This window comes from Euprymna scolopes, chromosome 35 (genome assembly GCF_053919585.1).
Source record: "Euprymna scolopes isolate OS-2025 chromosome 35, ASM5391958v1, whole genome shotgun sequence".
Lineage (NCBI taxonomy): Eukaryota > Metazoa > Mollusca > Cephalopoda > Sepiida > Sepiolidae > Euprymna > Euprymna scolopes.
Window position 1 is genome coordinate 34,545,844 of NC_136516.1, and position 13,783 is coordinate 34,559,626.

Below are 13,783 nucleotides of genomic sequence, written 5' to 3' on the forward strand. Positions count from 1 at the left end.
GGCAAGGGTGGGTGGAAGGAAGGTCTGCAGATCGCAGTGAACCGTGTACTGCTTACCAACTTGATGAGGAGGAGGTATGGACCTGCACCCCCTTCTACCGATATCACCCTGTTGGGTTGGAGGAAGGGTGGGGGAACAGAGGGGAGGGAGGAAATGGGGGGAAGGGCGGCAGTAGTAGAAGTTATTTATCAGCAATTTTTTAGAGAAACCACAACCAGCAGTAAAAAAAAAAAAAAAAAAAAGTGAATGGACACATGATCGATTCTAATCGATTCCTCCATGAAGAAGGAAATATTTGACAATTTTGTGGGTTATTGGTGAAGGGGAGGGGGTTCTTTTTATTTTGGACTCCATTTAAAAAAAGAATATTTTTTTTGTATTTCTTTTTTTGATAGTACAAATTAAACATTTTTTTTTTTTTAATTGGGACATTAAAAAAAAAAAAAAAAACCAAAACTCTTTAAAAACAAATAGTGTGTGTTTGTGTGTGTGTGTGTGTAGACTTTGTAACAAATCTACACAATTCTTAGGGTTTTTTTTTTTTTTTTTTAAATCACTAAAAGACTAAGAGCATCTTAGTTTTGTTTTTGTTTTGTTTTTTTTTAAATTTTAAAATTGTTTCCAATTGGTGTTAGAGAGATCTTCTGTCTTCTTGAGATAAATCTACAAAATTGTGTGTTTTTGGTAAAGTTCCGATAAAAAGAGAGAGAACAAATCCTAACCTACAGACATCAGCGAGCAACACAAATGAGCAACACTCATACAATATGAAAGATTTAAAAAAAAAAAAAAGGACCCCTAAACATAAAAGCAGAACTTAATTTATATAAAATAAATTTTTAGTAAAAACTATTCTGAAATGAGAAAATTAATTAAAAAGGCCTACAGATGTAAGAACTATAAATAATTTGAAATTTACCATGCCAAGACAAAATCCGACACAGAAGAGACCAGTCTCTGGTATCTTATGCTGGACTCTCTTCAACCTCTGTTTATGTCTGACAAAGACGGACATAAACAAAGGCTGAAGAGAGTCTAGCATAACTGACCAGAGACTAAACTCGCTTGTGTTGGGTTTGAAACCGACGGTACCAATGTTTTTCTAATCTTTTGTAACACATAATATACACTCTTATATTGATTTTTCTTTAGTTAGGTTTACTCTTACGGCTCTTTTTTTATTGAAAAGTAAGTCTTTAAAGGTTGAAGTCTCAATATCGAAATTAAAAGATTAATAGCTGCCAGATAGAGTAGGTTTCACTTTATATATATATATATATATATATGGATACTAAGAAAATTTTGTTGTTTCTTGTGAAGTGTATGTATCAAAAAGTGCTCAATACTATGAAAAGTAGAGCAGTTACAATAATACAATATAATTATTATATATATATACATAACAATGAAATAAAAAAAGAAATACTAATATTGCTTGGATATTTTAGGGTCCCTGATCCTATCAGCATTCATACACTGTTACACTACAATCCAGAAAAGTTGAAATGTAAAAAAAATTTTTAAAAAAATATATAAAAAAGCAAAAGCCATGAAATGCTTGATGATCAACCCCACCCCCTCCAATGACACAATGAAATCTTTCAAAACTTTTTTTCCTTTTTCCACAGATTCATTTCTACAACAGCAGCAAAAGTAAGCAAGTCTGGAAAAATTAAACTCTTTCTGCTGAAAATACTAAAATAAATTGGAAAAAAAAAAAAGAAGCTATTTAAAAAAAATTTTTTTGATAATTTTGATTGTATTTATTTTTTTTTTTATCTGTTTTATTTTAAAAAAATCAGTTTTAAGCTTTTTTTTTGTTTGTTTTTGTGCAAAAAATTCCTTAAATTTTTTTTTTTTTTTTTTAAACTTTCCATAGAACTGCATAAACATGGAGACAATCTACAATGAAATTGTTTTTTTTTTTTTTTTTTTTTTTGGTTGTTTTGGGCTTTTTTTTGTTGTTTTTATCTGAAGCAAAAAAGAAAATTTTCTTTCTAAATTGAAATTTTCTTACTTTTTGATAATAAAATTTTCAAAGAAAGAAAATGTAAAAAATACAGATAAAAAATTAAAAATTTTGTAAATCTGATCTTAAATGAATGAGGCAGTGAAGTGAGGAGGAGGAGGAGGAGGAGAGGGAGACATGTAATAAAAAATATTTGGAAAAAAAAAAAAAAAGAAAAAGTAAAATGACTAAAAAATCACAAAAGAATGAATTCCACAATTGTATCATGTATATAAAAAAAAAGTAGGGAGAGAGAGAGAGAGTGTGTGATCTGTTTCTAAGTTTACGTGGGGGACATCAGTCAACTCAACTTACTTCTCTTATATATTTAACTGAACTTCCAAATATTGACGATGATGTACAGTATAATATAGTATAAACAAAAATAGGAGGGGGGTAGCAACATGTGTACTTTGGAGTTAAGAGTGACTCGTGGAGGGCGGCATCGGGTTTATAAAGAGAAATGAACAAATGCATTTTTTAACGGACAAACATTTTAGTTAAAAAAAAATAGAAGGGATTTCCACAACTAAACTGCACCCATCAAAATTTAAAAACAAAATAATTGAAAAAGAAAATCTTGCACACAAAAAAAAAACAAAAAAGAAAAAACCCCCAAAAAACAAAACATCAAAGCAAAATATGAAACACCCCTGAGAAGAGGCAAAGCAAGGAAGAGTGTTAAGGCATTATTTTGCAGCAAAGGTGATTTTTTTAAGCTATTAACTTGACAATTAAAATGATTCAGTAGTTTGTTCCGAATCAAACCAAGTTTAAAATAAAATTTTTTTAACATTATTTCCTCTTCATGAGAAAAAAGAGCAGTTGAAAATTTTTAATGTTTTAAAAACTTGAATAATTAAATTTTTTTTTTTATTAATTCATCACTATACTTGTTAATTTGCACCATTTCCTTTGTTCATTCAAACTAAAATATCAATTTCCACTTCCTCAACAACATTGATTGGTTCATGACGGCGCCGCATACTAGAGACCATTGTGAATTGACATGCCTTTATGGCTGCCGCTCCATCACAAAAATGCTTCCAACCTGTCAATCTTGCAGAACATCCAATGAAACTTCCTGATATTTGCATCTTGGTGGTGAAAAAGGACATTTTATTAATTAATTTTGATATATTTTTCATAATAAAAGGCTGGACATCTTTTGTGGAAAGAATCTTTCAATTTTTCTTATGATCTAGAAAAAAGTGCAAAAGTTTGTTGGTTTCTACAATTTTCCAGGTCTTACTTCATAAAGAAAAACTTAATGATTGTAAAATAAACTTTCCTCTTGAGAAAGAATTTGTTTTACAACATATCAACCACTGCTTAGTGTAATGCAGCAAAAAAGAAAAAAAAAGAAAATTGATTGAACATCTCTTCTTCACCTTTTCATGTTAGAATAAAATCTTCAATGAAATATTAATAAAATCGACTAATTAAAAATCGATCACGAAAAAAAATGAAATGATGTGTAAAAAGTTTTTTTTGTTTTTTTTTTCAAAATGCTTCACAAACTGGTGCTTATTTTTTTTTCTCATTTTAACAAACCAGTTGAACAACAAAAAGAAAAAAAATTCTATTTAGAATTCAACTTAATTAAAAAAAAATACGAACTAATCTTTATAATGTATGCACATATGCAATATGAAGAGTTCATATTCCAAAAATCACATAAATTGTCCAAATAACGTTTTTTTTATTTTTAATAAGAAAATCCAAATGTACAATTTTTAGCAATTAAAAAATTAAATTATTTTGAATACAAACAAAATATCCGCAATCAAATTTGTCACCCTTGAATTTTAACACATTCTAAAATAACATGGCAACTCTTGTCTTGCTTGTCATAAAATTTGATTTTCTTAGTGAAAATCTTTTTTAAAAAAATTACTTGATCAATTTACGTGATTTTTTTTTTTTTGTATATGACATTTTCGTTCTGTGACCGATATGTATATCATAAAAATTTGTATTTTTTTCTTTTAATTAAGTCGAATTCTAAATAAGAACAAAAAAAAGTGCAAATTATCAAATCTCTATAATTGAAACCGTCATGGCTGCCCTCAATGAGTTATTTCCTCCTTATACACATGTTGGTCAGAAAATGTAAAAATATGAAGAAAAAAAAGAAATGTAATTTGTTAATTCCACAAATATAAAAATAAAAAAAATGCTGATGTCAGACACCAAAGAAAAAAAAAAAAAAAAAAAAAAAAAAAAATCATTTAATCTCGGAGAATGTTTGGATTAGTCAGTGTAAAATTTACGAACAGAGAGAGAAAAAAAAATTTCCTCCCAGGAATCATTAATGCTGTTGGATATTCCTGCCAAAAGATGAAGAAAGAAAAGAATTTAAAAAAAAAAAAACAAAAAAAAAACGTATAGGCAGATGCACACACACATGGGATCAGTTATTTTTTTACAAGTGACACAGAATTATTTTAATAGCTCCACATTATCATACGATGAAAAGAGAGAAAGGAAAAAAATTATCCGTAGTCTGACAAGAGAATCGCAAAATTTGTTTACTTAACTTTTTATCTACGCATATTTACACAGCCTATAAATCAGTTTTAATGAATATATATATCACTCACACACATAAGAGATTATAATAATTCAAATTTTTATGCTATAGATTTATTTCAATTGCAAATGAAAAGCTCAATATTTAGCAATTCAAATAGAGCTCAAAAGTATTTTTAAATTTTTATTATTATATCATCTTATAATTTATCCTGAAAATAATTCAACAGATCGAGTTGCTTTGGGTATAATTATAAAAATGATGTAATAATCATAAAAATCTTAAAATAAATACACACACATATATATATATATATATATATATATATATATATATATATATATATGAGAAAAGAAGTCCTGTTTTTATTACTATTATTAGTTTTTCTGACATTCTGATTTTCTTTGTTTTTTTTTTTTAAATATTTTATCTTTTGTTTTGTTATAAAGTTCTTCACAGAAATGTTATATAAAGTGTTAAGCTTTATGTCTTGAAATATCTACCCGTATATTTACTTTATTTCGTATGATTGTGTTATTTCACAAACATTGCGTTTGACAGCGTGAATCATATTGACGAAAATAAGAGAAAGAAAATGGTTAGGAGAGGAGGGTGCAAGACACACACACACCTGTTACTGTTAGTACAATTACAATGACTGCTGCCTGAATATGTGCCATTTTTTATTGTGGGGTGGGGTAATATATTCATACTCTTTGCCTACCTGCATTCTCACAAAATGATTAAAATCACATGTACACATAAAAAAAAACTGCTATATTTGAATGAGAGAGAGGAAGAGAGAGGGAGAGAGAGAGAGAGAGACGGTTTTTTTCTTTTTCACCCCCCACCCCCACCAAAAAGATAATAAATTGTGACTATACACTAATAAGCAGAAGCAACTGTTAGTGATGATGATGATGATGATGATTAGTTATTATGAAAAAAGACAAATCAAACTGGTCACCATAGCAACCAAGAGTTTTCATATTCTGTACAAAATTGGCTTTAAAAAAAAAAAAAATTAACAAAAACAGTCTCAACCTGTTATAGAATGAAACATTTGAGAGGAGGAGGAAATAGATACAAGATGGTGGGAGGATGCAAGTTGAAAAAAAAAAAAAAATTGTTGCGTAGTAAATATAATTTCAACATACGTGTTTAGTTGATTGTATTCGTTTTGGTTTATCTGCCTTTTCATTTATCTCCAAATATTGTCAGGGTTTTAGGAGTCGTTATATTTATAAAGATGAGTGCTCAATATCAGTGATAGGGTTGATATAGCTGCGAATCAACATTGCATTGTGACTGGCATTTTCTTTTTTTTTTCGCAATTGCAACATAAATATCAATTGCCCTCTAAACAATAACTATCTAACAAAAAACATAATTTATCAAGCCATAAATACCCGACTGAAAATCTAAATAACAAAAGGCCAACAGTTCATAGTGAAAGGCTGTTTATCATCTTCGGTTTTTCAGAAATTCTTAACACAAGACAAAAAAAACCCCAGCTAGTCACACTGCATTGTTGCCCTCTATATCTCCCGTTATTAACACATACATACACACAACATAAAAAAGAGAGGAACATTTTTTTTTTATTTATTATAAGGTAGATTTTTTTGTATAAATGTTGAAAGCTTATAATAGATCAAGACAACAGGTATCACGAAAACATTCACTCACTTCAGTCAATTGGGTTTGAGAGAGAATTTGGGATCATAAATATGCTAATGAGGAATAATGATATTGGTTGTATTATTTCAGAAATCTTCCCCTTCCCAATGTGAGAGAGAGCGAGAGAAAGAGAGGGAGTATGTAAAAAAAAAAAAAAAAAAAAAAAAAATCAAACTCATCCACAACTAATAGTCATACCAAACGCTTTGGTGATGACAACAAATGATCAATAATTCTATACGAGATTTTTTTTTAAATAAGAGAAAAAATAATTAACTTAAATAAAATGCTAAAAGTATATTAAAAAAAAAAAATGATAAATATAAAAAAAAAAAAAATTCTATATTTTTATCATCTACATGCAGAGGCATTTATTATAAGGTAGATTTTTTTTTGTATAAAATAAAAAAATCATTTAATCTCGGAGAATGTTTGGATTAGTCAGTGTAAAATTTACTCCTAGGGGAATTGAACCAACTTCCTCCGAAGGAGGAAATGTCAAGAGAATAAAAAATTCATATGCGGGGCCACAGTTGTTTGTATATTCTAATCAGGGGAGATAGCAACATTAGGTATTTGCAGATTCTGTAGGGAGGTGCCAAAATCCTCCTACATACAGCGCCTGGTATTTACAAATGTTCACCCATCCAATACTGACCAGGTTCAATGTTGCTTAACTTTGGTGATCTAACGAGAACAAGTGTGTCAACGTGATTATGGACTATATCATTATTTCATGTTAAGATAAAATGTGCACGTCAGTGAATATAGTTCGGATAGCAATAGTCATCAATCATACAAAGAAATATAAAAACTAAAACTTTGCTATGATCGTCTTAAAATTCTGACGATGACTAATGTAAAAATATCTGCAATTGTAATTGCAATTTGGATTTATTTTTTAAAAACAAAACAAAAAAAAAAACAGCTTTTAAAAGAAAAAAAATTGATCAATTCAATTTTGATTCTAATAAGCCAATTTTCATTTGTTATTGCTTTACCATGTTATTAGCAATCTTGTTCATTCTTAAACAGATACTAAAGCTAATAAAATAGGTGTGTTCATAGAACATAAATATATTTAAAAAAACAAATTTGAATGTAATAGATCCCGGGCAAATTAAATGATTTTAAATAAAAGAACTTTATTCTTTGATAAAAGAGACCAACATCAAATCACTTTATTTTTCTAGCACATTTGTAAAACAAAAACAAAACAAAAAAAATAAAACTAGATATTTTTATTAGAGCATTTTTATGCATTATTGACCAATAAAAAGCTATTCTAAACTTAAACATTACTTAGCAGTAAAAAAGCTATTTTAAAATATAAGCATTATCTAGCAATAAAATGCTAAATTTAGCTTAAACATTACCTAGCAATAAAAAAAAATATTTTTAAATATAAGCATTACCTAGCAATAAAATAGCTATTTTAAATGTAAGCATTACTGACCAATAAAAAGCTACTTTAAATTTAAGCAATACCTAGCAATAAAAAGCTATTTTCACCATAAAAAGCTATTTTAAAATATAACATTATCTAGGAATAAAATGCTATTTTAAACTTAAGCATTATCTAGCAATAAAATAGCTATTTTAAATGTAAGCATTACTGAAAAATAAAATGCTATTTTAAACTTAAGTTATTACCTAGTAATAAAATGCTATTTTAAACTTAAGCATTACTTAGCAATAAAAGTTATTTTAAACTTAAGCATTACTTAGCAATAAAAGTTATTTTAAACTTAGCATTTTTATTGGTTGGTAATGCTTATTTTGAACTTAAGCATTACAGACTGATCTTTAAATGAAGATGCATCTCATACTATTATTTACTTTAATGGATTTCAAATTGTGCATATAAAAAAACGACTAACCAACATAGTTACTTAGATGTATAAACACGTGCAAAAAATGTAAGCAAAAAACAAAAAAAACAAAAAAAAGAAACAAAAAAAAACAAAAAAAAACAACACTATGCAACAAACATTAAAAAGTCACTTCTATAATATTATACGTCAAATTTCTCCAAAATGTTGATAGCGAAATAAAGTTCAGATATATTTCTGATGTGAAGATTTACATTTGATTATGAAAATGAACACGAACATAAGTCTGTCATGAGGGATCATACTGCCACCTGACAATACAAGAGAGAATCAAAATCTTATCTGGGCCATACTTCTCCAAATCGTAAGAAGTATTTCTGAAGTTATGCCATGGAAATGTTCATAACTCAACTATTTATCTGACGAGGATGTAATTGTTGTTTGGCCATTATTGTGATCAAAAAGCATCAGATTTGTGCATTGAAATTAAAAATTCTTATTACTAAATTTTTCAATGCCAATAGTCAAAATTATACAAAATTGCCATCATTTTCATTCGTTATTGCTGTACCATGTTATTTCATGTTGCTTCATTGGCTATAATATGGGTCAAGTAGTGAGTCTCTACAATTAACAGAACCAAAACTATTGCCAATAGTGCAACATTCGCCTTTTCCATGATCTTGACATCAGAAAATTTAATCAGTCCTAAATCAGACAATGACCAATATGCGCATATGTAAGAGAGGGAAGGTCAAAGTTTTGAAGCATGAGGCAAATAAAAATTAAGCTAAGACTTGAAGAGAAAGAGAGAAAAAATAGGCAAAAATATAAAGTGAGAGAGAGAGAAAACTATAAAGAGAAAGAGAGAGAAATATAAAGTGAAAGAGAGAAAAAAATAGACAGAAATATAAAGTGAGAGAGAGAAAACTATAAAAAGCGAGAGAAATATATATATATATATATATATATATATATATATATAGAGAGAGAGAGAGAGAGAGAGAAATATATATATATAGAGAGAGAGAGAAATATATATATATATATATAGAGAGAGAGAGAGAAATATATATATATATATATATATATAGAGAGAGAGAGAGAGAGAAATATATATATATATATATATATAGAGAGAGAGAGAGAAATATATATATATATATATATATAGAGAGAGAGAGAGAGAAATATATATATATATATATATAGAGAGAGAGAGAAATATAAAGAGAGAGAGAGAAATATAAAGAGAGAGAGAGAGAGAAATATAAAGAGAGAGAGAGAGAAATATAAAGAGGGAGAGAGAGAAATATAAAGAGGGAGAGAAAGAAAGAAAGAGAAATAAAATCACCCAAATGACAAAAGAATAGGACATAAAACCCTAACCTGATTTGACAGAAATCAAACTTTACTTAAAAAAAAAAAAAAAATTAAAAAAAAATAAAAATATAATTTCTGGATATAATAAAGATTTTTATCTTCAATTAACATTTTACTTTTTCTTTTCCCTTTTTTTTTTTAATAGCAAATAAAATCAGGTTTAGTAAATATGTCTCTGTGCTTACTTGCCTGCGTATGAGGATAGAGACATTAGGTAGGTTTTTAATATGGGGAAAACGGGCACTCTAGATTAGGACAAAAATAAAATGACTCAGATCACTGAAGAAAAATTCTTCTAAACTAAGACAGAAAAAATTAAGTGCAGTACAAAAATAGGTACTGCATCCTGCTCTCAACAAAAAAAATATATTTTAGGAGATTCTTTGGGATAACAATCCTCGGTAACTACAGTAAATGTGATTCTAATTTATGTTATACAAATTTTTTTATCACATGAAAAAAAATTTCAAGTTTTGATGAAAAGAAATACATAATTTTTTGTATTTAAGATTTTCAAATTCTCATTTGTGGGAAAAGACTTAGTGAATTGCTACGATTTTAATAGTAAATATGATTCTAATTCCACATTATGCAGACATATTATTTTGTAATAAATTAATATTTTAAATTCATACGAAAAACAAAAATTTTTTTAAATTTATTTTAATTATTTTCAAATTTTTGTCATCTTTAAAATCGAAGGAATCAAATGGTCATTCACAGATTAGACTGGAAATTTTTTTAAAAGTTCTCCTGCTAATTCCTACATCATTTGGCATTGCCTCATGAAAACATTCAAAATAATAGCAATTTACAAACTCCTTTCCAAAAGACAACATTTAACGATGCAAATACTATTGAAAACTTTAGTATGACGGACCAATGGATACAACATCTTATAAAAATTCTTAGACAAACCAAAAATAAGATCTGTTCATTCAATCCGCACATTTAGCAATGACAATGCTATTTTAAACTTAAGCATGACAGACCAGCAAACAATTGAACCATTCTAAAAATATACATTTACTAGACTTTTTAGCAAAAGTTAAAAATGTGCAAAAGTTATAGCATGTTGATTTAGAATGACTGCTTCACGCCAAATCGATGACTGAATATGGTGAAATTTATGCTCATTTTTGCATTAAATATTAATTTTTACTAATTCCTATTGAGCGTGCATCAAATGGATACCATAATAATTAGTTCTCTGTACCTTATCATAACAAATATTCATACACAATTTCAGCCAGATCAGCCCAGTAGTTTTTGAGAAAATTTGGAACAGACAAACAGACTAAGAGAAATATAATGTAGATATACCCCCACTAACTATGTACCGATCTCTGTAACACTAATAAAAATATTTTTGAAAAAATAATAAAAATATTTAATAAAATCCTGCTATATTTTTTGGTTTCTTTCGTGATTCAAAACCACGACCAAGAGAAAAAAAAAGAAGAAAGAATCGAATTCAACAACTCAACTAACTCTGTCACATTTAACAAAATATGTAACAAAGAAAATCCAAGTTAGGTGAAACACGCCAAACAGAGCCATACTATTATCATCATTCCCGAAACTATGGTATCTCTCAAGATGTTGTTCTAGCTTAAAGATAAATTTTATGGTATAACTAAGGACCAAAACTGGACGCTTATAGAAAATTCTTAAAGTTTTAAAAAAAAATAAATAAATAAAAAAAATTAGTTTTTTCTTGTTTTTGTATAAAAATTTTACATTTGTTTTATGTTTTTTAAATTGTAACCTAAATTAGATTAAATGATTAATAATAATAGTTTTTTTATAGAAAAACACAAAGTATTCGTTAACAATTTATGATCAATATGTTATTGATGGTTTTTATGTTAACTGTCGTTAGATTATTTCATGCCAATGTTTATTTTTTGTGTATACAATTGACTTGTAGATAAATTTGAAGAGATTTTTTTGGTTCTTATCCAAATATTCCCCATATATTAAAAAGCAAAAATACAGAAAATTTTTTATAATGTATGTATCCATCATGAAACGAAAAAAATCATATTCTAAAAATCACATAAGTACTTTTATATATTTAAATAAGAAAATCACTTTTTTTTTTTTTTTTTTTTTTTACAATTTTCAGCAATCAATTTCCAGGTGGAAAAAAAAAAAATTTGTAAGTTCAAATGGACTCGTCTCCCTTTGTTTATTCAAGATGCTGGAGCAAGACACTCCATCATAATTTCTTTATAAAATTTGATAAAGAAAAAAAAATAAAAAACTAGTTACATAACTTTTGGAATATAAAATTTTCGTTCCATCACAGGTACTAATATTAAAATTTTTTGATATAGAGGAAATTCTGGACAAGAACGGATTTTTTTTTGTTACAAATAGTACCTGGTCTTTCCAAATGGTCATCCATTTAGTATTGGCCAAGCTCAATATTTCTTAACTTTGGTGATCATACCAATTTGTAATATTTTAAACTCTTAAACTAAATGGTTAGTTTAGTAATGTATTTTTTTTTAGAAGTTTTTATAAATGTTTTATATCTTTATTTGTTATTAAGAATAACAAATAATAAATTTACCTTATACAATAAATAATTTTGTTTTTTTTTTCTAAAAATTAAAAGAGGTAGATTTTTAAAAGATGTTCAGTTCTGGGGCTCAGTTGTTGGGAAGGTTTAAGACACCGCAAGTGAGCATTTTGTCTGTATAAACACAATTGAAAAAAAAAATAAAGACTCCCACCATCAAATTTTTTTTTTTTTACTAATCCCAGAAAATTAAGGACCCTTTCATTTTTTTGTTGATCAGTCAATAAAATTATTTCCTTTGACATTCAATATTTTATGAAACAAGCAAACCATAACTAAAAACAAAAATTATTTATTTTTATTCATTTTTTTTTTTGTTAAACGAAGAATATTCTGAAAATATTTTTTTTTGAAAATTTTTATCGAACTTGACATAAAAAAAATAAGCAAATTACAAATTTTCTTATATAATGAACTGAAATTCATTTGTAGTTGATATTTTAGCTTTTGTTTATTAATTGAATTGTTTAGCGTAGATATAAAATAATCACTTTAACATTCTTTGTTTAGTTTTTCTTTAAAACTTAACATAAAATCTAGATTATAATTTATGAAATTAAAATATTTATCATGACTAGTGTGAAAACAAAAATAACATCTCAATCATTATAACTGATTATTTTGAGAGGGAAAAGAAAAAACAATTTCGAATATGGACTGGCATGATAACTATGATAATGTTCTTATTTTGTTAGTTTCAACAAAATAACCAATTCGTTATAAAAAAAAAACAAATTAAAAAAAAAACAAAAAAAAAACAAAAAAACCCTTATTGGTGATAAGACTGTAAAAATTAAGTTTTTTTTTTTCTTCTCTTTTGTAATACAGTTAATTTTTGAGAACATCAATTTCAGGAAATATAATTTTTGAGTTTTTTTTTTTTTTTTTTAATTTTTTTTTTTAGTTTGTGAAGATTAATTTTCCTAGCATAAGAAAATCAACCAATAATAAAAATAATTTCTTTAATAAATTTATTCATTTATTTTTAAAGATTAAACTATAATAGAAAAGAGAAATATTTATCAGGCATAAGTACTATCTATGAACTCAGAGTTATCTTCCCACGGCCTTCCCACTCCAAAAGATAATCTTTTGTGAACAGAATTAAATGGAAAGGAAAATTTGAACAACAAAAATTGTGGACGTTGTAGATTTTGTTTGACAATTTCTACATATAAAAGAAAAGATAGAGAAAAGGAATCGGCGGTAGTGGAGGAAGAGAAGGAGATAAGTAAAAAAAGAGAGAAAGGAAGAGAGTGTGTGTGATTAACGTCTACACACAAAAACCTTGTTAACGATCAAGTATATTAACGATAAAAATGGGGAAAATCCTGGGTTCATACCTCTGCTAACCAGGAAAGTAATTGAATGCAAACAGATCCGATAGAATTTGAAGTCAGCCTAGCTGGAAAGAGAAAGAAGTGGGAGGAGAAGAATAATATTAATTGGGACGGAAGACTACCCCCCCCTTCCTCCATAGAAATTTCTTTATGTCATACAAATATTTTTAACAAAAAAAAATTGTGTGACATAAAAAAAAAAATTTAAGAGTTGCAATGGCTAAAAAGAACAAAAAAAAAAAAAACTGTATACGACAATTTGTGGGTGTCTACACAGGAGAATCATATGATTAATATATCTACTTTTCTTTTTGATTAGCAGAAAACAAAAAGTGAAACTTTGCTGGGATCCACTCCACTTTTTTAGGGGGAAGATGAGGAGGCTACTATCATTTCTTTCAAACCGAACTTAGTCGAATC